Source organism: Sciurus carolinensis, chromosome 4 (assembly GCF_902686445.1).
Source record: "Sciurus carolinensis chromosome 4, mSciCar1.2, whole genome shotgun sequence".
NCBI classification, from domain to species: Eukaryota; Metazoa; Chordata; class Mammalia; order Rodentia; family Sciuridae; genus Sciurus; species Sciurus carolinensis.
In genome coordinates, this window is record NC_062216.1 from 145026993 (window position 1) to 145050700 (window position 23708).

Here is a 23708-nt window from a genome sequence, read left to right on the forward strand (position 1 = left end):
TACAACTGTTATGATTATATCCTGAACCTAATATTCTCTGATTTTTAGTTTCAAAAAAAAGGAAGAATACAGATGGATTTTCTGTATTATTAAGGAGGTTTTCTGACTTTCACATTTAGTTTTGAATGAGCAGTTAATCACTCTGTGTCATTCTTTACTCCAGAGCAACTCTCAAGTTTAGAAAAAACCAACCAATTACACACTTTTTTTTGGTCAACACAGACTTTTATTTATTCATTCTTCTTTTATTATTACATTAGAGTTTATTTGAATCCTATTAACTCCTCCAAGAATCTTAATTTTACATTATGCCCTTACATTGAACGATACTTCTAGGGTTATGTGAAATGTGCTTTTCTATATGACTAAAAACTGCCATTTGTATTTTTTTAAAGTTGTTTATTTATTTACTTTTAATTTTTTACAGACTGCATTTTGATTCATAGTCCACAAATGGGGTACATCTTTTCTTTTCTATGATTGTGCACCATATAGACTCATACCGTTCCTGTAATCATACATGTACATAGGGTAAAGATATGTCTCTCTCATGTCACCATTTTTCATACTCCCCTCCCTCTCATTTCCTTCTACATGATCTAAAGTTCCCCCATTAGTCTCTCACTCCCCATCCCCCTGACCCCCATTATATATCATTCTCCACTTATCAGGGAAAACATTCAGCCTTTGGTTTTTTAGGATTGGTTTATTTCACTTAGCATGATATTCTCCAATCCCATCCATTTATTTGCAAATGTCATAATAGAATTCTACTTTATGGCTGAATAATATAACCATAGTGTGTATATATACCACGGTTTCTTTATCCATTCATCTGTTGAAGGGTATCTATGTTGTTCCACAATCTAGTTATTGTGAACTGAGCTGCTATAAACATTGATGTGGCTGTGTTAGTGTAGTATGTTGATTTTAAGTCCTTTGGGTATAAACTGGGAAGTGGGATAACTGGGACAAAAGGTGGGTCCATTCCAAGTTTTCTGAGGATTCTCCACTGCTTTCCAGAGTGGCTGCACAAATTTGCAACTCCACAAGCAGTGTAAAACTGTCCCATTTTCCACACATCCACGCCAACATCTCTTATTGTTTGTGTTCTTGATAATAGTCATTCTAATTGGAGTAAGATGAAATCTAGAGTTGTTTTAATTTGCATTTCTCTAATTACTAGAGATGTTGAACACTTTATCATATATTAATTAATTATCTGTATGTCTTCTTCTGTAAAGAGTCTGTCCAATTCCTTGGCCCATTTATTGATTGGGTTCTTTGTATTTTTGGTGTAAAGTTCTGTAAGTTCTTTATAAATTTTGGAGATAAGTGCTTTATCTGAAGTGCATGTGGAAAAATTTTCTCCCACTCTGTAGGCTCTCTCTTCACATTCTTGATTGTATCCTTTGCTGAGAAAAAGCTTTTTAGTTTGAGTCCATCCCATTTATTGATTCTTGCTTTGATTTCTTGTGCTTTGGGAGTCTTATTGAGGAAGTCTGATCCTAAGCCAACATGCTGAAGATTTGAGCCTACTTTGTCTTCTGTTAGGTGCAAGGTCTCTGGTCTACTTCCTAAGTCCTTGATCCATTTTGAGTTGAGTTTTGTGCCAGGTGAGAGATAGAGGTTTAATTTCATCTTACTGCATATGTATTTCCAGTTTTGCCAGCACCATTTGTTGAACAGGCTACATTTTCTCCATTGTATGCTTTTGGTTTCTTTGTCTAGTATGAGGTGACTATTTATGTAGGTTACTCTCTGTGTCTTCTATTCTATACCATTGGACAGCCATCTATTTTGGAGTCAATACCATGCTGTTTTTGTTACTATTGCTCTGTAGAATAGTTTAATGTCTGGTATTGTGATAACTCCTGCTTCATTTTTTCTACTCAGGATTATTTTGGCTATATGAGGACTCTTATTCTTCCAGATGAAGTTCATGATTGCTTTCTCTATTTCTGTGAGGAATGTCATTGGGATTTTAATTGGAATTGCATTGAATCTGTATAGTGGCTTTGGTGGAATGACCATTTTGACAATGTTAATTCTGCCTGTCCAAGAACATGGGAGATCTTTCCATCTTCGAAGATTTTCTTCAATTTCTTTCCTTAATGTTCTATAGTTCTCAATGTAGAGGTCTTTCTCCTCTTTGATTAGATTGATTCCTAAGTATTTTATTTTTTCTGAGGCTATTGTGAACGGAGTGGTTTTCCTAATTTCTCTTTCAGAGGATTCATCACTTATGAATAGAAATGCATTAGATTTATGCATATTGATTTTATATCCTGCTACTTTGAAGAGTATTAGTTCTTCTTTAAAGGTTTTGTAGAATTCAGCTGAGAATCCATCTGGTCCTGGGTTTTTCTTGGTTTTGATGACATCTTCTATTTCGGTTCTAGAAATTGATCTGTTCATATGTGTACGTCTTCCTGATTCAGTTTGGGAGGATCATATGTCTCTAAAAATTTGTCAATGTCTTCAATATTTTCTATTTTGTTGTAGTTAGATTTTCAAAGTAACTTCTAATTATGTTATATATTTCAATGGTGTCTGTCGTGATCTTTCCTTTTTCATCACAAATTCTAACAATTTGAGTTTTCTCTCTCCTTCTCTTTTTCAGTGTGGCTAAGGGCTTATCAATTTTGTTTACTTTTTCAAAGAAGCAACTTTTTGTTTTGTCAGTATTTTGAATTATTTCTCTTATTTCAATTTCATTGATTTCATCTCTGATTTTAATTATTTTCTATTGATTCAGTGTTGATCTGTTCTTCTTTTTCTAGGGTTTTGAGATGTAATGTTAGGTCATTTAGTTGTTGACTTTTTATTTTTTTTAATGTATGAACTCAATGCAATGAACTTTTCTCTTAGTACTGCTTTCAGAGTGTCCCAGAGATTTTGATATTTTGTGTCGTTTTTCCCATTTACCTCTAAGCATTTTTTTATTTCTTCCCTGAAGTCTTGTTATCATTGCACCATTCACTAGTATATTATTTAGTCTCCATATGTAGAAGTAGTTTTTGTTTTTTCTTTTACTATTGATTTCTAATTGCATTCCATTATGGTCTGATAGGATACAGGGTAGTATCTCTGTTTTTTTTTTTTTTTTTTTTTTTTTTTTTGTATTTACTAATGGCTTCTTTGTGGCATAGCGTATCATTTATTTTGGAGAAGGATTTATGAGCTGCTGAGAAGGAAGTTTATTCACTCTATGATTGATGAAATAATCTGTAAATATCCATTAAGTCTATGTCATTGATTGTATTATTTTGTTCTACAGTTTTTTTGGTTTTGTTTGGAAGATCTATCCAGTGGTGAGAGTCCCCCACTATTATTGTGTTTTGTTCTATTTGATTCTTTTAAAATTGAGAAGGGTTTGTTTGATGTACATAGATGCTCCATTGTTTGGGGCATACATGTTTAAAATTGTTATATCTTGCTGTTTTATGCTTCCCTTAAGCAGTATGAAATGTCCTTCTTTATCCCTTCTGACTAACTTAGGTTTGAAGTCCACTTTATCTGATATGTGGATGGTAACCCCTGCTATTTTACTGGGTCCATGTGAATGTTATGTTTTTTCCCATACTTTCACCTTTAGTCTGTGGATGTCTTTTTCTGTGACATGAGTCTCTTGAAGGCAGCATATTGTTGGGGCTTTCTTTTTAATCCAATCTGCCAGTCTATGTCTTTTGATTATCGATTTTAGGTTATTGATATTCAGGGTTATTACTGTGATATGATTTGTATTCCTGGTCATTTTGGCTTATTTTCAGTTTTTAACTTGACTTTGTTTCTCTTTTGATTGGCTTTTTCTTTAGAGTAGTTCCTTCCTTTGCTGACTTGTATTGTTGTTTTTCACTTCCTCCTCACAAAATATTTTGCTGAGAATGTTCTATAGGGTAGGCTTTCTATTTGTGAATTCTTTTAACTTTTGTTTGTTGTGGAAATATTTTATTTCAAATCTGAAGGTTAGTTTTGCTGGGTATAGGGTTCTTAGTTGGCATCCGTGTTCTTTCAGAGCTTGAAATATATTGTTCTAGGCCCTTGTAGCTTTAGGGTCTGGGCTGAGAAATCTGCTGATATTGGTATTGGTTTCCTCTTTCAAGTAATCTGACACTTTTCTCTCACAGCCTTTAAAATCCTTTCTTTATCTTGTATGTTAAGTATTTTCATTATAACATGTCTTGGTATAGATCTGTTCCAATTTTGTGTACTTGGTGTTCTGTGAGCCTCTTCTATCTGATTTTCTATTTCATTTTTCAGGTTTGGAAAATTTTCTGATATTATTTTGTGGAACAGGTTGTTCATGCCTTTGGTTTGTATCTCTGTGCCTTCCTCGATCCCAATAATTCTTAATTTCGGTCTTTTCATGATATCCCACAATTCTTGGCAGTTCCATTCATAACTTCTTAACATCCTCTCAGTATGTTCAACTTTATTTTCAAGATTAAATATTTTGTCTTCATTGTCTGAGATTCTGTCTTCCATGAGATCTATTCTGTTGGTGATGCTTTCTATTGAGTTTTTAATTTGGTTTATTGTTTCTCTCATTTCTAGTATTTCTGCTTGTTTTTTTTTTCAGAATCTCTCTTTATTGAAGTGTTCTTTTGCTTCCTGCATTTGCTCTTTTAACTGTTTATTGTAATGATCATACATTGCCTGCATTTGCTCTCTTATATTGTCTTTTGCTTCACAGATCATTTTAATCATGCAGATTCTAAACTCTTTTTCTATCATTTCTACTGCCATGCTGCTATTGGATTCTATCACAATAGCATCTTGGTTTGTTAGGGACACTTTCTTCTTGTTTTTTCATTTTATTTCCATATATTCCCCTCTAGCAGTGTAGATCTGAGGTACTGAAGTTTTCCCCTGCAGGCTTATTTTGACCCTGCTGTTTTCCAGTACCTCTCCTTTGAAGGGGAGATCAATATTAGTAGCACCCAATACAGAGAAAATGCAGCCCTGAACCAGATAGCTCCTATAAAGAATTTAACATTATTGTAATAAACAGGATGAGTTTGATTATTATTTACAGTATTTCTATTGATGAATGAAGAGGATGGGGAAGGGTGTAGGATGTAAGTGAGTAAATCAAGGTACCTGTCAAAGGGTCTCCAGTCTCCTGTAGGTGTCTCAGGAAGGGAGCTGCCCTTCCAATGATGGTGGCCACACCCTCAGGAATAATTCAAAATGCCTGTACCAGCCTCCAAGGAAGCCGGTAAGGGTGCATCAAGTCAGCTTGGGAGGGGGGCAGGTGTGGTGTCTGGTGTCCATCTGTGGTGTGGGGAGGGATTTATTTTATATGTCGTGCTGAGACTCGAGCTCAGTACATTACACATGCTAGGGAAGAGTACCACTGAGCCACAACCCCAACTCCAATTTCACACTCTTTATAGTTACCATTTCTTCACTCTCTCTCAATTTCATGATGCATCCCATCATTCAGTGCATTCATACTCACTAGTATACCTTCACAGTTCTCCATTGGTAAAAAATTGAATGAATGCACTGCTAGGTTGTGGCAAATGCTTTCTGGACTCGGCAGATCACCAGGAAAAAGTCATTGCTCCAAGAAAACCACCAGTTATCCAGCCTACAAATCTCATCTTAGTATATTCTTTCTTTGACAATTTCCAGTAACAACTCTTACAGGTTGGGCACACTAGGCAGCAGATATAGAAATTGAGATTAACCTGTAAAAGATTTGTGTGGAAACTTCTTAGGTTACTGCCTGTGGAAGGGGAGGTAATGAAGCAAATTTGGCTAAGGGCACAGCTGGGATGATATGCAGCCTTCATACGGCCTCTATTATCTGATGGGGAGCTCTGGAGCTAGGATGGGTCCCTAGAAGGGATTTTCATTGTGAAAAGATTTTTAGCTATGAATGAAATTCTGCTAGATGAGATAATGTTGGTGGGTGGTTTCCAGCTTGATAGTGTCAGTAGCAGAGATAACATAGAATAAGTCTCTTGCCTTTCCATCATAAATTACTTTTATAACTAATCTTATTTTGTGTTCACACTTAGCATGAATGTTCAGAAAATTCAGCCTTGACTGAACAGATCTCTGTGTGTGTTTACTTGATGAGCCTGGCTCTACATCTCATTTTCTTTTTGATTAAATTGACCCACACTTCTCTACAATTATTTTATCGCTTTAATTTTTTTTCCTAGGTCTAGGTCAGTGAACTAGGTGCCATGCTGTAGGACTAACCAGGGTTGGTTTATTAGGCTTACTGAGTAAGTTTCGTTAAGCTTATTAGGTTCTCAGCTTACTGTTAAGAAAAATGTTTAGTTCATAGAATTTTCTGCATTTTTTTATAATGCATAATAAATTATTGAAGAATTTATAATTGGTAATTTTTTTCAAAGGGTTCCTTGAGCAAATAAATTTAATAGAGATAACAGTTTCCATAAAGGATCAGGTAGTAAATATTTTAATCTTTGTGGGTCACATGATCCACAAGATGACCCTACAACTCAACTGATATAGTACAAAACCAGCCACAGTCAATGAGAAAATGGATAGTCAGGGTCCATAACCAAAGAAACCACAAAAACCCGTGACAGAAAAAGTTGGCACATGGGTTTTTTTTATCCAATCCCTTTCTCAGTGTCTTAATTATATGCTTTATTTTGGACCCTTTCCCCTATTCATATACACTATGAATTTAAAGACAGTCAAGGGATATGAGAAATGAACGAAAACAGTATGTGGTTCTTTGTCTCGTGTGGTACTACCATGACTATTCCCATCTGAAGTTTTCTAACAGAGATGCTTTTAGTACAATTTATGAAAACCGGAACACACCCTATATATTAATTCTCACTTAACACAATGGCAATAGCACACATTATATAGTTTCTTGGCTGAAGAAAATGAAAATTATTAGCTAAGAATTAAGTGAACTTCTAAGGAAATGCCCTAAGGAAAAAATGCTGAATGTGATAAATTGATGAGGTCTGGATGTCAAACAAGCTTCATGCTTGTCGATTAAGTACCTGTACTGAAACAAGCAGGGATCAGCTGAGTGCAGCTGATCAAAGCCTCTCCAACTACAGCTGGAAGAGTATACAGAGGACCGTAGCTTCTTTTCATAAGAAAAGACCAAGCTCAGCTCACTGGTGAATAGTTTTAAAATTATAAGTTGTAGTTCATAGCATATCAAAATGAACTTCTTGTTTGTTTGTCACTCTAAATCTACTTGCTTTATGGTAGCTTGTGCTTTAATCCAAAACGTTTTCAATGAACTTCTTTTTCATTCTGGGAAAATATTCTTTAGTATCAGAGTTGCATCTCTACAAAGTGTTTTCACCAGTTACTTCGCTCTTTTCCAGAGACCCCTTCAAACTCTGCATTCTCAGGAGGATCTATGAGCATAACACTCTGTAAGATCAAACAGGGTATCACATCACTTGACTCTAAAACCACTCTTTCCAAAATGGTCAAGTCATTCTTTACATCTGAAAAAAATTAAAATTCTAGTCTAAGTTCTACCAGTAATAAGTTGTGTGACTTTACAAAATCATTTAACATGTATTTGCCTCAAAATCCTCACATGTAAAATGAATATACTGAAGAAATCAAATTTTAGAGCAAAAATTGTGTAGCTATATATATATATATATATATATATATATATATATATATATATACAGAGAGAGAGAGAGATTCATACACATAGATCCACATATATATGTGTATGTATGTATGCATTTATATACGTATATGTGTATATATAAAGATAAATATAAATTAAATTTTAAAGTAAAGCTGAGTCAAAAGAGGCATTAGGACAGCCATAAATATATTGTAATAAATGCTTATAAAACAGCAATGAATGATAAGAAAATAGTAAAAATGTATAGCAAATATTGTGATAAAAATTATCTTTGTGTGCGATAAGAAAAGTCAATTGATCAGTTTATGACTAATGTACAAGTAAAGATATTAACAGAATTGTGTATATAGTGTAGTGAAAGCAAATACAAACACTGATACATTTACAATAAGATTTTTATAGATAGCAAAAACTTTGGAAATCTTCAAGTCCAACTTTCCAATTGTATTCATTTGTCTCAGTTCATTTTAACAAAAAAATTATTAGAAATATCCATTCTGGAATGGAGGAAGGAGGGACTGTACAGAGGGAAAGAGGGGTAGAAGGGGTGGGGGGGAAATAACAGAATGAATCAAAAACTATTACCCTAGTTATATGTATGATTACAAAAACTGTATGCCTCTACTTCATGTACAAACAGAGAAACAAGATGCATCCCATTTGTTTACAATAAAAGTGAATTTAAAAAAAAAGAAATATCCATTCTGATGCATATTATGCATATATTATGAGAATTCTATTTTGGAAAAATCAAATAACTTCCTAAAGTCAATTAATTAATAGTTTAAAAGATAAACAAGTTCCCTGATTTCCATTTCAATAGTTTCTACTAACCAGTTTATTATTCCAAATAGTGTTAAAATATATGATGATCTCTAACATATTATAATTATATATTAGTTTCACATAAAACAAAACAAAGAAAAAAGAATTTTGGCACACTGCCTATTAAGTGGCTATTCCGTGTAATCTTATTTTGAAAAAGATCTTTTAGAGTAAACGAGGTAAAGAACATCCCTCAATTTAACCAAGAGACCAGTGTAATCAAACTTCTACATCTACTTTGGATTTCTGGGATCCTATCTATGTAGAATCTAAATTGTCCTGCCAATCACAGTTTGGAACTAGGTTATAAACTACTGAAATCAATTCATGCCTCACACACTTTGCTTCCTATCTTAGAAAAGATCCCTTCATCACGGTAATAGGTGGAAACTTCTCTTTCCTGATACCTATATTTTTTGGGCTACAAAACTCTCAATCTTCCTGAACAAATGTCACTTAGAATTAACTAATCTCTTCAAGTTTTAATAGCTCCTTTTTCCTCTTCTCTTTCTCAAGTTAAGTATTTCATTTTGTCCACCTCTCCTTTAATCTGAGAAAGTGTTTCTATTTTGGGAAAAGGGTGAGAAAACTTATTCAAATTGCCTTGATTTTGTGAAATAATGTTGACGAAGAGATCATAATTGTATTCTAAGTCACTTCTTAGAAAATAAAATTAATAAGATTTAATGTACCTTCCCTTGTATTATTTCTCTCACTGATTTAGGAAATTATTGGGCTGAGGAATCAAACACTAGGACTTTAGATCAACAAAGATTCCAAATTGATAAGCAGATATATTTACAAATTGTCAGAAGTGTTGGCAAGTTTTATCACTTCTTGATTTCAGTTCCCTCAATTAATTAAACTGCATGTATTATACCAGAGGAATGTTTGATTTAGTCAGTTCAAATGAAGGTTAAAGAAAAAAAAAAAAAAAAAAAGCACTCTTGGTCAAAGTAACTATTAACATTACTTACTCATAACATTTCTATAATATTTAGCAGCTTCTTAAAAACACTAACAAATAATATCTCATTAATAAGGCAAGGCAGTGTTTCTGGTCCAATTTTGCATATGAAGAAATGGGTTAAGAGTTTAAGTGATTTTATAAGGATCTAATAATTGGAGGATCTAGTAAGGATATATTCATTTATTAAAGAGCTCAAATAATTATAAAATTTGCAATTTAAACACAAAAGTTTCAACCCTAGTTCTGGAGTTGTTTTCACTGACTTAGGCTGCCTCATGTCTGAAGGTTCCAAGGGCATAGTTCATTGGCCCAAAATCATTTTAGACAAAGGATAGCACACACATATGATTGTATATTAAATCTTGATTTCCTGAGTATAGGAAAAAATAAGAATTTTATTACTTAAAGGGTATACAAGGTAGTGCCATCTCTTTGTGAGAGATGATCAAGCTCAACTCACTGGTTAATACTTTTTAAATGCTAAGTTGTAATAATTAGCACACCAAAAATGACTTCCCAATTTATCTATCAGTCTAAATCTATTCACCTTAGAGTAGGTTGCATTTTAATCCAAAATGCTTTTCAATAAACTTTACTTTTTGTGCAAGGAAAATGTTCTTCAATATCAAATCTTTACAAGTAGCTTTAACAATTATTGCACTCTTCCCTAAAAGATCCCTTTGAATTGTGAGCATTCTTGAGCATTGCATATTATATATTATCACATTAGGTATCACGTTATTTTTGAGTATAAATGCATTCTTTCTGAATTGTTGAGTCATTCTTTTCATCTGAAAGAATTCAAGAAATATTCTAATCATAGATTTAGTTTCAAAACAATACAGCTTTTAAAGAGATGTAAACTTTACAATTCAAATCTGGAGTCTCATTTCGCTTTACAACTTTGCCAAACTTTCTTAATTTCCTCAAATGGTTTCATGAGAATTAAAGTTTTATTTACAATACTACATCACAATTCTTTTAGAAAACTCTTCCAGATACCATTGTGTGACTATATAGATTTTATTTCTTCCTTAAATAATAAACCTAACACAGGAGAGTGATTATAATGATAAATTGATAATCCTTTAAAATTAATGCAGAAAGTTAGGTATGAAAAGCAACTGCATAATTTGTGTGAGTGTGTGTGTGTGTGTTACTAAAGTGACTTTGATTAATGAGTGCCATGTTACTTAACTTGGAATATTCTGTTCCTAAGTGTGATTCACATGTCTAGATAAAATTTACAATCAATAACTTGCCTAATAAAGAAAGCCAAGAATCAAATCAAGACATTTTTTAAGAAGACATAGAATGGAAGATTGGATTAAAAAGAAAGACCCAACAATAAGTTGCCTTCAAGAGACTCATCTCATAGAAAAAAACATCCACAGACTACAGGCAAAAAGATGGGGAAAAACATACCATGCACATAGACTCAGTAAAAAAACAGGAGTCTCCATCCTCATATCAGATAAGTGACTTCAAACCTAAGTTAGTCAGAAGGGATAAAGAAGGACATTTCATACTGCTTAAGGGAAGCATAAAACAACAAAATAAAACAATTTTAAATATTTACGCCCCAAACAATGGAGCATCTATGTACATCAAACAAACCCTTCTCAATTTTAAAAGAATTAAATAGAAAAAAAAACACAATAATAGTGGGGGACTCTCACCACTGGATAGATCTTCCAAACAAAACCAAAGAAACTGTAGAACAAAATAATACAATCAATGACATAGACTTAATGGACATTTACAGATTATTTCATCAATCATAGAGCGAATACACTTCCTTCTCAGCAGCTCATAAATCCTTCTCCAAAATAAACGATACGCTATGCCACAAAGAAGCCATTAGTAAATACAAAAAAATTGAGAAACTACCTTGTGTCCTATCAGACCATAATGGAATGAAATTAGAAATCAATGAAAAAATTTAAAAAACAAAAACTACTCATACACCTGGAAAATAAATAATATGCTATTGAATGGTGCAATGATAACAGAAGACATCAGGGAAGAAATAAAAAAAATGCTTAGAAGTAAAAGAGAATAATGACACAACATATCAAAATCTCTGGGACACTCTGAAAGCAGTACTAAGAGAAAAGTTCATTGCATTGAGTTCATACATTAAAAAAAATAAAAAGTCAACAACTAAATGACCTAACATTACATCTCAAAACCTAGAAAAAGAAGAACAGATCAACACCAAATCAACAGGAAATATTTAAAATCAGAGCTGAAATCATGAAATTAAAATAAGAGAAATAATTCAAAATACTGACAAAACAAAAAGTTGCTTCTTTGAAACAGTAAACAAAATTGATAAACACCTCGCCACACTAATGAAGAGGACAGAGAAAACTCAAATTACTAGAATTTGGATTGAAAAAGGAAAGATCACGACAGACACCATTGAAATACATAACATAATTAGAAGCTACTTTGAAAATCTATACTTCAACAAAATGGAAAATATTGAAGACATTGACAAATTTTAAGAGACATATGATCCTCCCAAACTGAATCAGGAAGACATACACAATCTAAACAGATCAATTTTAAGCACCAAAATAGAAGAAGTTATCAAAAGTCTACCAACCAAGAAAAGCCCAGGACCAGATGGATTCTCAGCCGAATTCTACAAAACCTTTAAAAAAGAACTGATACCAATACTCCTCAAAGTATTCCAGGAAAAAGAAAAGGAGGGAACCCTTCCAAATTCATTCTATGAGGCTAGTATCACTCTGATACCAAAACCAGACAAACACTCATCAAGGAAAGAAAACTTTAGACCAATATCCCTGATGAACATAGATGCAAAAATTCTTAACAACATACTGGCAAATCACATATGAAAATATATTAAAAAGATGGTGCACCATGATCAAGTGGTATTTATCCCAGGGATGCAAGGTCAGTTCAACATCCGGAAATCAGTAAGTGTAATTCATCACATTAACAGGCTTAAAAGTAAGAATTGCACGATTATTTCAATAGATGCTGATAAAATTCAGCACACCTTCATGCTTAAAACAATAGGAAAAATACAAATAGTAAGAACATACCTCAACATTGTAAAGGCTATCTATGCTAAACCTACAGCCAACATCACTCTTAATGGAGAAGAACTCAAAGCATTCCCCTTAAAAACTGGAACAAGACAGGGATGCCCTCTTTCACCACTTCTATTCAACATCATCCTTGAAACACTTGCCAGAGCAATTAGACATACAAAAGGAATTAAAAGGATACAAATTCAAAAAGAAGAACTCAAGCTGTCACTATTTGCTGATGACATGAGTCTATATTTAGAGCATCCAAAAAACCCCACTAGAAAACATCTAGGACTAATAAATGAATTCAGCAAAGTAGCAGAATATAAAATCAATATGCATAAATCTAATGCATTTCTATTCATAAGTGATGAATCCTCTGAAAGAGAAATTAGGAAAACCACTCTGCTCACAATAGCCTCAGAAAAATAAAATACTTGGGAATCAATCTAACGAAAGAGGAGAAAGACCTCTACATTGAGAACTATAGAACATTAAAGAAAGAAATTGAAGAAAACCTTCGAATATGGAAAGATCTCCCGTGTTCTTGGATAGGCAGAATTAACATTGTCAAAATGGTCATTCTACCAAAGCCACTATACAGATTCAATGCAATTCCAATTAAAATCCCAATGACATTCCTCATAGAAATAGAGAAAGCAGTCATGAACTTCATCTGGAAGAATAAGAGGCCTCGTATAGCCAAAATAATCCTGAGTAGAAAAAACGAAGCAGGAGGTATCACGATACCAGACATTAAACTATACTACAGAGCAATAGTAACAAAAACAGCATGGTACTGGCTCCAAAATAGATGGCAGTCCAATGGTATAGAATAGAAGACACAGAGAGTAACCTACATAAATAGTCACCTCATACTAGACAAAGAAACCAAAAGCATACAATGGAGAAAATGTAGCCTGTTCAACAAATGGTGCTGGCAAAACTGGAAATACATATGCAGTAAGATGAAATTAAACCTCTATCTCTCACCTGGCACAAAACTCAACTCAAAATGGATCAAGGACTTAGGAAGTAGACCAGAGACCTTGCACCTAACAGAAGACAAAGTAGGCTCAAATCTTCAGCATGTTGGCTTAGGATCAGACTTCCTCAATAAGACTCCCAAAGCACAAGAAATCAAAGCAAGAATCAATAAATGGGATGGACTCAAACTAAAAAGCTTTTTCTCAGCAAAGGATACAATCAAGAAAGTGAAGAGAGAGCCTACAGAGTGGGAGAAAATTTTTTCCACATGCACTTCAGATAAAGCACTTATGTCCAAAATTTATAAAGAACTTACAGAACTTTACACCAAAAATACAAAGAACCCAATCAATAAATGTGCCAAGGAACTGGACAGACTCTTTACAGAAGAAGACATACAGGTAATTAATTAATAGATGAAAAAGTGTTCAGCATCTCTAGTAATTAGAGAAATGCAAATTAAAACAACTCTAAGATTTCATCTTACTCCAATTAGAATGGCTATTATCAAGAACACAAACAATAAGAGATGTTGTCGTGGATGTGCGGAAAATGGGACAGTTTTACACTGCTTGTGGAGTTGCAAATTTGTGCAGCCACTCTGGAAAGCAGTATGGAGAATCCTCAGAAAACTTGGAATGGACCCACCTTTTGTCCCAGTTATTCCACTTCCCAGTTTATACCCAAAGGACTTAAAATCAACATACTACACTAACACGGCCACATCAATGTTTATAGCAGCTCAGTTCACAATAGCTAGATTGTGGAACCAACCTAGATGCCCTTCAACAGATGAGTGGATAAAGAAACTCTGGTATGCATACAAAATGGAATATTATTGAGCCATAAAGAACAATAAAATTATGGCATTTGCAAATAAATGAATGGAAGCGGAGAATATCATGCTAAGTGAAATAAACCAATTCCAAAAAACCAAAGGCAGAATGTTTTCCCTGATAAGTGGGGAATGATATATAATGGGGGTTGAGGAGTGGGGAGTGGGAGAATAATGTGGAAACTTTAGATTATGTAGAAAGAAATGAGAGGGAAGGGGGTTGAAAAATGGTGGCATGAGAGAGACATCATTACCCTATGTACATGTTATGATTACATGAATGGTATGAATCCACATCATGTACAACTATAGAAACAAAAAGATGTACCCCATTTGTGTACAATGAATCAAAATTCAGTCTGCAGAAAATTAAAATATAAATAAAAAAACCCCATCTATATTTTTTCCTCATAAAATTTAAAGAGCCAAGAATACTGATATTTTTATTTAGCAATTGATTTTTCAATATTTTAACCTAAAAATAATACACGTTTTCTTCAAAAAAAAAAAAAGCATAATATGAGAAATCAAAGAATTTCGCCTTGTGAATTTAAAAAAAAGGACAAGGATATCAAACTTAAAAAATGGGACATTTTAACTTAAAATTTAACTTTCAAAGTCAGAGCACAAAGAACTTCGTTTTTTATTTATCAGCAAATTTTAAACAAAATAATCAGAACTATGAACAATGAAACAGCAGTTTATTATTTAAAATCAAATATCTCAAACTTTACACCAGGAATACAAATAACCCAATTGACAAATGGGCTAAGGAAATGAACAGACACTTCACAGAAGAGGAAGCACAAGCAATCAACAGATATATGAAAAAATGTTCAACATCTCTAGTAATAAGAGAAATGCAAATCAAAACTACCTTAAGATTCCATCTCACCCCAATTAGAATGGCAAATATCAAGAACACAAGCAACAATGGCAAGGATGTGGGGAAAAAGGTACACTCATACACTGCTGGTGGGGTTGCAAATTAGTGCAGCCACTCTGGAAAGCAGTATGGAGATTCCTCAGAAAGCTTGGAATGGAAACACCATTTGACCCAGCTATCCCACTCCTTGGCCTATACCCAAAGGACTTAAAATCAGCATACTACAGAGATACAGCCACATCAATGTTTATTGCTTGCTCAATTCACAATATCCAGATTGTGGAACCAACCTAGATGTCCTTCAATTGATGAATGGATAAAGAAACTGTGGCATATATGTACAATGGAATAATACTCCACCATAAAGAATGATAAAATTATGGCATTTGCAGGCAAATGGATGAAATTGGAGAATATCATGCTAAGTGAGATAATCCAATCTCAAAAAACCAAAGGAAGAATGATCTCGCTGATAAGTGTATGATGACACATAATGGGGGGTGGGAGGGGTTAATGTTAGGGTTAGGGAGGGTGGCAAGAATGGAGGAAGGAAGGACTATATAGAGGGAAAAGAGGGGTTTGAGGGGTGGGGGGGAAGGGAAAAAATAAGAATGAATCAAACAACATTACCCTATTTAAATTTATGATTACACAAATGGTATGCCTTTACTCCATGTACAAACAGAGAAACAACATGTATCCCATTTGTTTACAATAAAAAAAATAAAAATATTATAAATGAAAAAATAAATGAATAAATAAAATCAAATATCTCACCTACAAAATATATTTCATGAAATGGAATAAAATGTTAGTATTTCACTTAGTATTTTCAACTGGATCAAGTAAGGTGTTATATCTAAAAAAAAATAAGGAAGGTGATCATTAAGGATAAAAAAACTGAAATCCTAAAAACATTGTTTATGATTTAAAAACTAATCTGCCAAATTATAAGCTACAATGAGAGTAGTTGAGTCATACTTTAAAAACCATATCAGTAAAGGTAAAGAAAAAAATCAACATGTTTTCCTAAATTAGAGTGAATTGAAACTTAAAAATCCCTTTTAAACTGATATTAACTCCATAGTAAGTGAGAAATGATTTGCTTAAACAAAATATGCCTTGAAATCAACAAAACAGGATAAAAGATATTAAATGGCAGCTCACAAACAAAAATCTAATAGGTATATGTAGAACTGATCAATTTTATACAGAAATTCATAATAAAATATAAGTTATATCTTTCTTTCCATCCATCAAAGACATGAGCATTGGTCAAGCAGATACTGTCAGGCATTAGCATACATGCTTGGGAAGTAGAAACTTCATTCATTACTGCTGCAATTATCAACTAGTAAGACCATTTTGATGCAAATTTTGGCAGTATTTTCGAGAATTTTAGCATGCAAATTTATCAAGAATCTCCTGCATATACAAGTAAAGAAATTATTCTAGTATTCCCTGATAGACACATAAGAAAATGTTTTAGCAATGTCATGGTAGTAACTTACTTGGGTCTATTTTTAGAGGAATGGATATATTCTACATGTATGCCATGCATTATTTTGCCCCAGAAAAATAAATTATAATACAAACTCAAGAAAAAAATCTTAAAGCAAAACATGGTCATGCAAAATTGCTAAGGCATAGATGTGGCACAATGCATTTATATAAAATAAAATGCATACAAACAAAACACTGTGCTTTATATGGGTATGTATTGATACATATCCAATAAAATAGCTGAAACACTTGATTATTGGTACTAAAAAGGAAAACAGCTCAATGGAAGAGAATAATCTGGCATATAAGTATAATGAAAGCTCATCATTGAAAGAAAACTCAGTTCTCTCTTACTAAGTTCCAAAGGAAAAAAGGAAAAAAAAAAAAATCAGAAAAAAAAAAAACATGGGTTAAAAGATAAAAAAAAAAAAAAAAATGGAGTCAGCCAACCATAGATTGAAAGCTCTGCATGAGCCAAAATAAATCTTTCTTCCTATTAAATTGTTTTGCTCAGATATTTTGTCACAGCAATGAAAAAGCTGAATATCAAACATAGGTTTGACTGGGTTCTAATGGAAACATCCTCCAAATTTCAATGTTTCTATTCAACTGAAATTCTTTCCTTGCTTGGAAAGAAAAATCTGAAAAATGTTTGTAAAAGTCTACTAAAAGTTTAGTGATGCTTCAGGGCAGCTGGCCTCCATAAACTGGTTGAGTGATATAGGCTGTTTCTGTATTGTGGCACTCGATCTCAACAGGTGCATGCACAATTTATGTGATAGAGAAATAAAGCCCAGAGAATCAAAGACCAGCTCATAAATGCACACATCCCTTCTGCTCTTAGAGCATTAATCAAAACTACTCACATGACCAGCTTTCAAGAATGCTAGAAAATTCAAGGTTGCATGTGCCCAGGAAGAGAGTAGAACCAGAAAATATTGGTGAGTACAAGTAATATTTCTTCATATGATATGTAAATCTCTTTGACATCTGCATTTGGGAGTAAAATTTAGACAAACTTATAATTTGAAAATTAATGAATCAATACTTGTACTCATTCTTCCAAAATGCAGGTGATTATATGGAATAGAGGAAATCCTTAAACTAGAGGTCTGAGTGTGTCAAGTCTACTCCAGGTGAATGCATTTAATAATTTTATGATTGTTAGTACATTAATAAACTTTGTTGAGCCACAATTTCATTATCTTGAATGTAACAGTATAGTTGCTAATAGTTAAAATGTTCTACTTATACTGTTAGTCATTCTTCTAAATGTTTTGCACACATAGCTCATTTTATCTTCACAACAACTTCTGACATCCCATTCACTATCCTCACATTACAATTGAGAACACTAACAGGTTAAGTACTTTCTGAGGTCACGCAGCTACAAGAATAGAGGAACAGAAATTAGAACCTGGGTAGTTTGGCAAAACCATGGCATAAAACTTTGTTTTTATGATATCATTACTATCCCATTTTTACCTGGCCAACTAGAACAGCAAATGCATTTATAAAAGTACTTTATATATTTCAAGACCCTGCACAAAAATAGATGGTCCACAAAAATCAGCAGAATTTTCTCATGTTCTTTGACTATCATTCCTTTGAGTTATAAACAATAAAACAGGGTATATTATTTCATGTCATTACATTTACATTGTACATCTTTCCCCTTACAGGTTTAGAATATGCTTGCCAAAACATTTCTAAACAAACTCCAATGATTAATTAAAATACAAAAGTTATAAAGAAACAGAATTATAAAAATGTAATTTTATTATTTGAGCTCCATGTACATTTTATATAAACAATACTGTCCAGAAAAAAGATAAACATATCTAAACATCACTTAACTCTGTTCTACAATGTATGAAAATACTTTTCTTTTAAAAATTTGGAATATAAAGGTTGTAAATTGTTGTCATGAAAATTTGAACATTTTGCTTATGATTATACTATTTTATTTGATCAAACAACTGTACGTAGTTTTGGCATTAGTTTATAGATGCCTAATAATTGGTTTGATCATTTTTTTAAAAAATTTTCAACTAGTCACTAGTTTCCTTTTCCTCATACCTCTTTCTCAACCTAGGGGAGGCTGCCTTCTTAGATGGGAAGTTACCACTGATAATTTGCTGCATCTCCTTTGCTATCTTGTTCTTTCACTGAGAAGTCTTACTAGGCCTCTGTTACTCAGATCCAGAAGCAGGAGCCAACTCCAATCCAGTACACCCTCCTGATCTCTGAACTTTCTCTTCTTCTCAAAAACTTTGAACATCAAATATTTCTTATCTGATCTTATATCTTTCTTGTAATCTCTGGTTAAAGGCTGCTAATATTAGCCAGCAAAAGACATCATATTCTGCTTCTTTACAATGATTTCTCCTCAATCTTTAGGTTCATTAGGCAGGAGCCGCTTTCAGAGCTACCACAGGTAACACCTTCCTCACAAAGCTTTCCTGCCTTCTGATTGGTTTTTGTATTTTTGTTTGTCGAAAATTGTTCAGTTCTCCAGGTTCTCGGAACGGAACTGGCCCGCTAGTGAGAGCCTGTCTGAACAGAGCAGGCTCCGAGTCCCAGAGCCGCTGCAGTGCAGTGTACTCCTGCAAAGAACCAGCGGAGTGCCTCGATCTGCAATCAGCCTCAGGGATAAGGGCAGGGCAGCCGGAGACCTCTTCAGGCGGCTCTGCCCACTCCGGCTGCGGGCTCTCTTCACGGGGCGATCCAAGATGGCGGCCTAGAGGGAGACTGCACTTCCAGTCGCTCCACAACCCAGGAGTTAAGAAGGGGAGGCACTGAGAGACTCGGACTGAAGTGGAGCCACGGGTGAGTCTGCCCACTGGGTAAAGCTCAGCCCGGGTGGCAGGCCCAGATAGAGGTGGCTTAGCAGAGCCGGGCAGGGCAGCTTGAGTCTTCCCGAGGTAGTCTTCCACACTCCGGCAGTGGGCTCTTCCCACACGGCCAGCTGCACGGTGCAGGCCCACAGTGAGAACATTTCCGCACAGAGCCAGTTCCAAAACGTGGAACCAGTAGGGGGCTAGGGGCAGTATTCTTCGAATGAGCTGCTTTATCAGATTCCTCCAAGACATCAGGCTACTGAAGGCTGGGAGGTGATACACTGGAAATCTACTGGGACACTATAAGCCAATAGTGGAAAACTGCAATATCTCAGGGTCCCACTGACAACTGACCATTATGAGAAAACAAGGGAAGAAAATGTCCCAAACAAACCTAGATACTACATCAATAAAACCCAATGACAGCACAGCAGAAGAAATGTCAGAAAGGGAGTTCAGAATGTACGTAATTAAAACGATCAGGGAAGCTAATGAGGAGATGAAAGAGCAAATGCAGGCATTGAAGGAGGAGATGAAAGAGCAAATGCAGGCATTAAATGATCGCACCAATCAACAGTTAAAAGACCAAATACGGGAAGCAAGAGATCATTTCAATAAAGAGTTAGAGATACTGAAAAAAAACCAAACTGAAATCCTTGAAATGAAGGAAACAATAAACCAAGTTAAAAACTCCATAGAAAGCATAACCAATAGGATAGAACACCTGGAAGACAGAACCTCAGACATTGAAGACAAAATATTTAACCTTGAAAACAAAGTGGAACAAACAGAGAAGATGGTAAGAAATCATGAACAGAATCTCCAAGAACTATGGGATATCATGAAAAGGCCAAATTTGAGAATTATTGGGATTGAGGAAGGCTTAGAGAAACAAACCAAAGGAATGAACAATCTATTCAATGAAATAATATCAGAAAATTTCCCAAATCTGAAGAACGAAATGGAAAACCAAGTACAAGAGGCTTATAGAACTCCAAACATACAAAATTACAACAGACCCACACCAAGGCACATTATTATGAAAATACCTAACATACAAAATAAAGACAGAATTTTAAAGGCCGCGAGAGAAAAGAATCAAATTACATTCAGAGGGAAACCAATAAGAATATCAGCAGATTTTTCAATCCAGACCCTAAAAGCTAGAAGGGCCTGGAACAACATATACCAAGCCCTGAAAGAAAATGGATGCCAACCAAGAATCTTATACCCAGCAAAACTTACCTTCAAATTTGACGATGAAATAAGATCCTTCCATGATAAACAAAAGCTAACGGAATTTACAAAAAGAAAGCCAGAACATTACAGAACATTCTCAGCAAAATATTCCATGAGGAAGAGATGAAAAACAACGATGCAAATCAGCAACAGGAGGCGCTAGCCTAAAGGAATAGCCAAATAAAGGAGAAACCAAATCATGTCAAAAACAAATATGAGTCAATTGACTGGGAATACAAATCATATCACAATAATAACCCTGAATGTTAATGGCCTGAATTCATCAATCAAAAGACACAGACTGGCAGATTGGATTAAAAAGAAAAATCCAACAATATGCTGCCTGCAAGAGACTCATCTCATAGAAAGAGACACCCATAGACTAAAGGTGAAAAGATGGGGACAAACATACCATGCACACGGACACAGCAAAAAAGCTGGAGTATCCATCCTCATCTCAGATAATGTGGACTTCAAACCAAAACTAGTCAGAAGGGATAAAGAAGGACATTACATGCTGCTTAAGGGAAGCATAAATCAGCAAGACATAACATTCATAAATATCTATGCCCCGAACATTGGCTCATCCACGTACGTCAAACAAATCCTTCTCAATTCCAGAAATCAAATAGACCACAACACAATAATACTAGGCGATTTTAACACACCTCTCTCACCACTGGATAGATCGTCCAAACAAAAATTGAATAAAGAAACTATAGATCTCAACAACACAATCAGCAATTTAGACTTAACGGACATATATAGAATATACCATCCAACAAAGAATGAATACACTTTCTTCTCAGCAGCACATGGATCCTTCTCTAAAATAGACCATATTTTATGCCACAAAGCTACTGTTAGTAAATACAAGAAGATAGAGATACTACCTTGTACTCTATCAGATCATAATGGATTGAAACTAGAAATAAATGACAGAATAAAAAACAGAAACTTCTCCAATACCTGGAGACTAAATAATACACTATTATATGATGAATGGATAACAGAAGACATCAGGAGGGAAATAAAAAAATTCTTAGAAGTAAACGAGAACAAAGACACATCATATCAAAATCTCTGGGACACTATGAAAGCAGTACTTAGAGGAAGATTTATTTCATGGGGTGCATTCAAAAAAAGAAGTAGAAATCAACAAATAAACGAGTTAACACTACAGCTCAAAGCACTAGAAAAAGAAGAGCAGACCAATACCAAAAGTAGTAGAAGACAGGAAATAGTTAAAATCAGAGCCGAAATCAACGAAATCGAAACAAAAGAAACAATCGGAAAAATTAATAAAATAAATAGTTGGTTCTTTGAAAAAATAAATAAAATTGATAAACCCTTAGCCACACTAACAAAGAGAAAGAGGGAGAAAACTCAAATTACTAAAATTCGGAATGAACAAGGAAACATCACAACAGACACGAGTGAAATACAAAACATAATTAGAAGCTATTTCGAAAATCTATACTCCAACAAAACAGAAAACCTTGAAGACATCAACAAATTTCTAGAGACATATGAACTACCTAAACTGAACGAGGAGGACATACACAACTTAAATAAACCAATTTCAAGCAATGAAATAGAAGAGGTCATCAAAAGCCTACCAACAAAGAAAAGTCCAGGACCAGATGGGTTCTCAGCCGAGTTCTACAAAACCTTTAAAGAAGAGCTCATTCCAATACTCCTCAAACTATTCCATGAAATAGAAGAGGAGGGAACCCTACCAAACTCGTTCTATGAAGCCAATATCACCCTGATACCTAAACCAGACAGAGACACATCAAGGAAAGAAAATTTCAGACCAATATCCTTAATGAACATCGATGCAAAAATTCTCAACAAAATTTTAGCAAATCGCATACAAATATATATTAAAAAGATAGTGCACCACGATCAAGTGGGTTTTATCCCAGGGATGCAAGGTTGGTTCAACATTCGGAAATCAATAAATGTCATTCACCATATCAACAGACTTAAAGTTAAGAATCACATGATTATTTCAATAGATGCAGAAAAAGCATTTGATAAAATACAGCATCCCTTCATGCTCAAAACACTAGAAAAAATTGGGGTAATGGGAACATTCCTAAACATTATAAAGGCCATCTACGCTAAGCCCATGGCTAATATCATTCTAAATGGTGAAAAACTGAAAGCGTTCCCCCTAAAAACTGGAACAAGGCAGGGATGCCCTCTTTCACCGCTTCTATTCAACATCGTCCTTGAGACTCTAGCCAGAGCAATCAGACAAACCAAAGAAATTAAAGGGATACGAATAGGAAAAGAAGAACTCAAACTATCCCTGTTCGCTGATGACATGATTATATATTTAGAGGAACCTGGAAATTCCACCAGAAAACTTTTAGAACTCATAAGTGAATTCAGTAAAGTAGCAGGTTACAAGATCAATGCTCATAAATCCAATGCATTTTTATACATAAGTGATGAATCTTCAGAAAGAGAAATTAGGAAAACTACCCCATTCACAATAGCATCGAAAAAAATAAAATACTTGGGAATCAATCTCACAAAAGAGGTGAAAGACCTCTACAATGAGAACTACAGAACACTAAAGAAAGAAATTCAAGAAAACCTTAGAAGATGGAAAGATCTCCCATGTTCCTGGATAGGCAGAATTAATATCGTCAAAATGGCTATACTACCTAAAGTTCTATACAGATTCAATGCAATTCCAATTAAAATCCCAATGATGTACCTCGCAGAAATAGAGCAAGCAATTATGAAATTCATCTGGAAGAATAAAAAACCTAGAATAGCTAAAGCAATCCTCAGTAGCAAGAGCGAAGCAGGGGGTATTGCAATACCAGATCTTCAACTCTACTACAAAGCAATAGTAACAAAAACGGCATGGTATTGGTACCAAAATAGACAGGTAGATCAATGGTACAGAATAGAGGA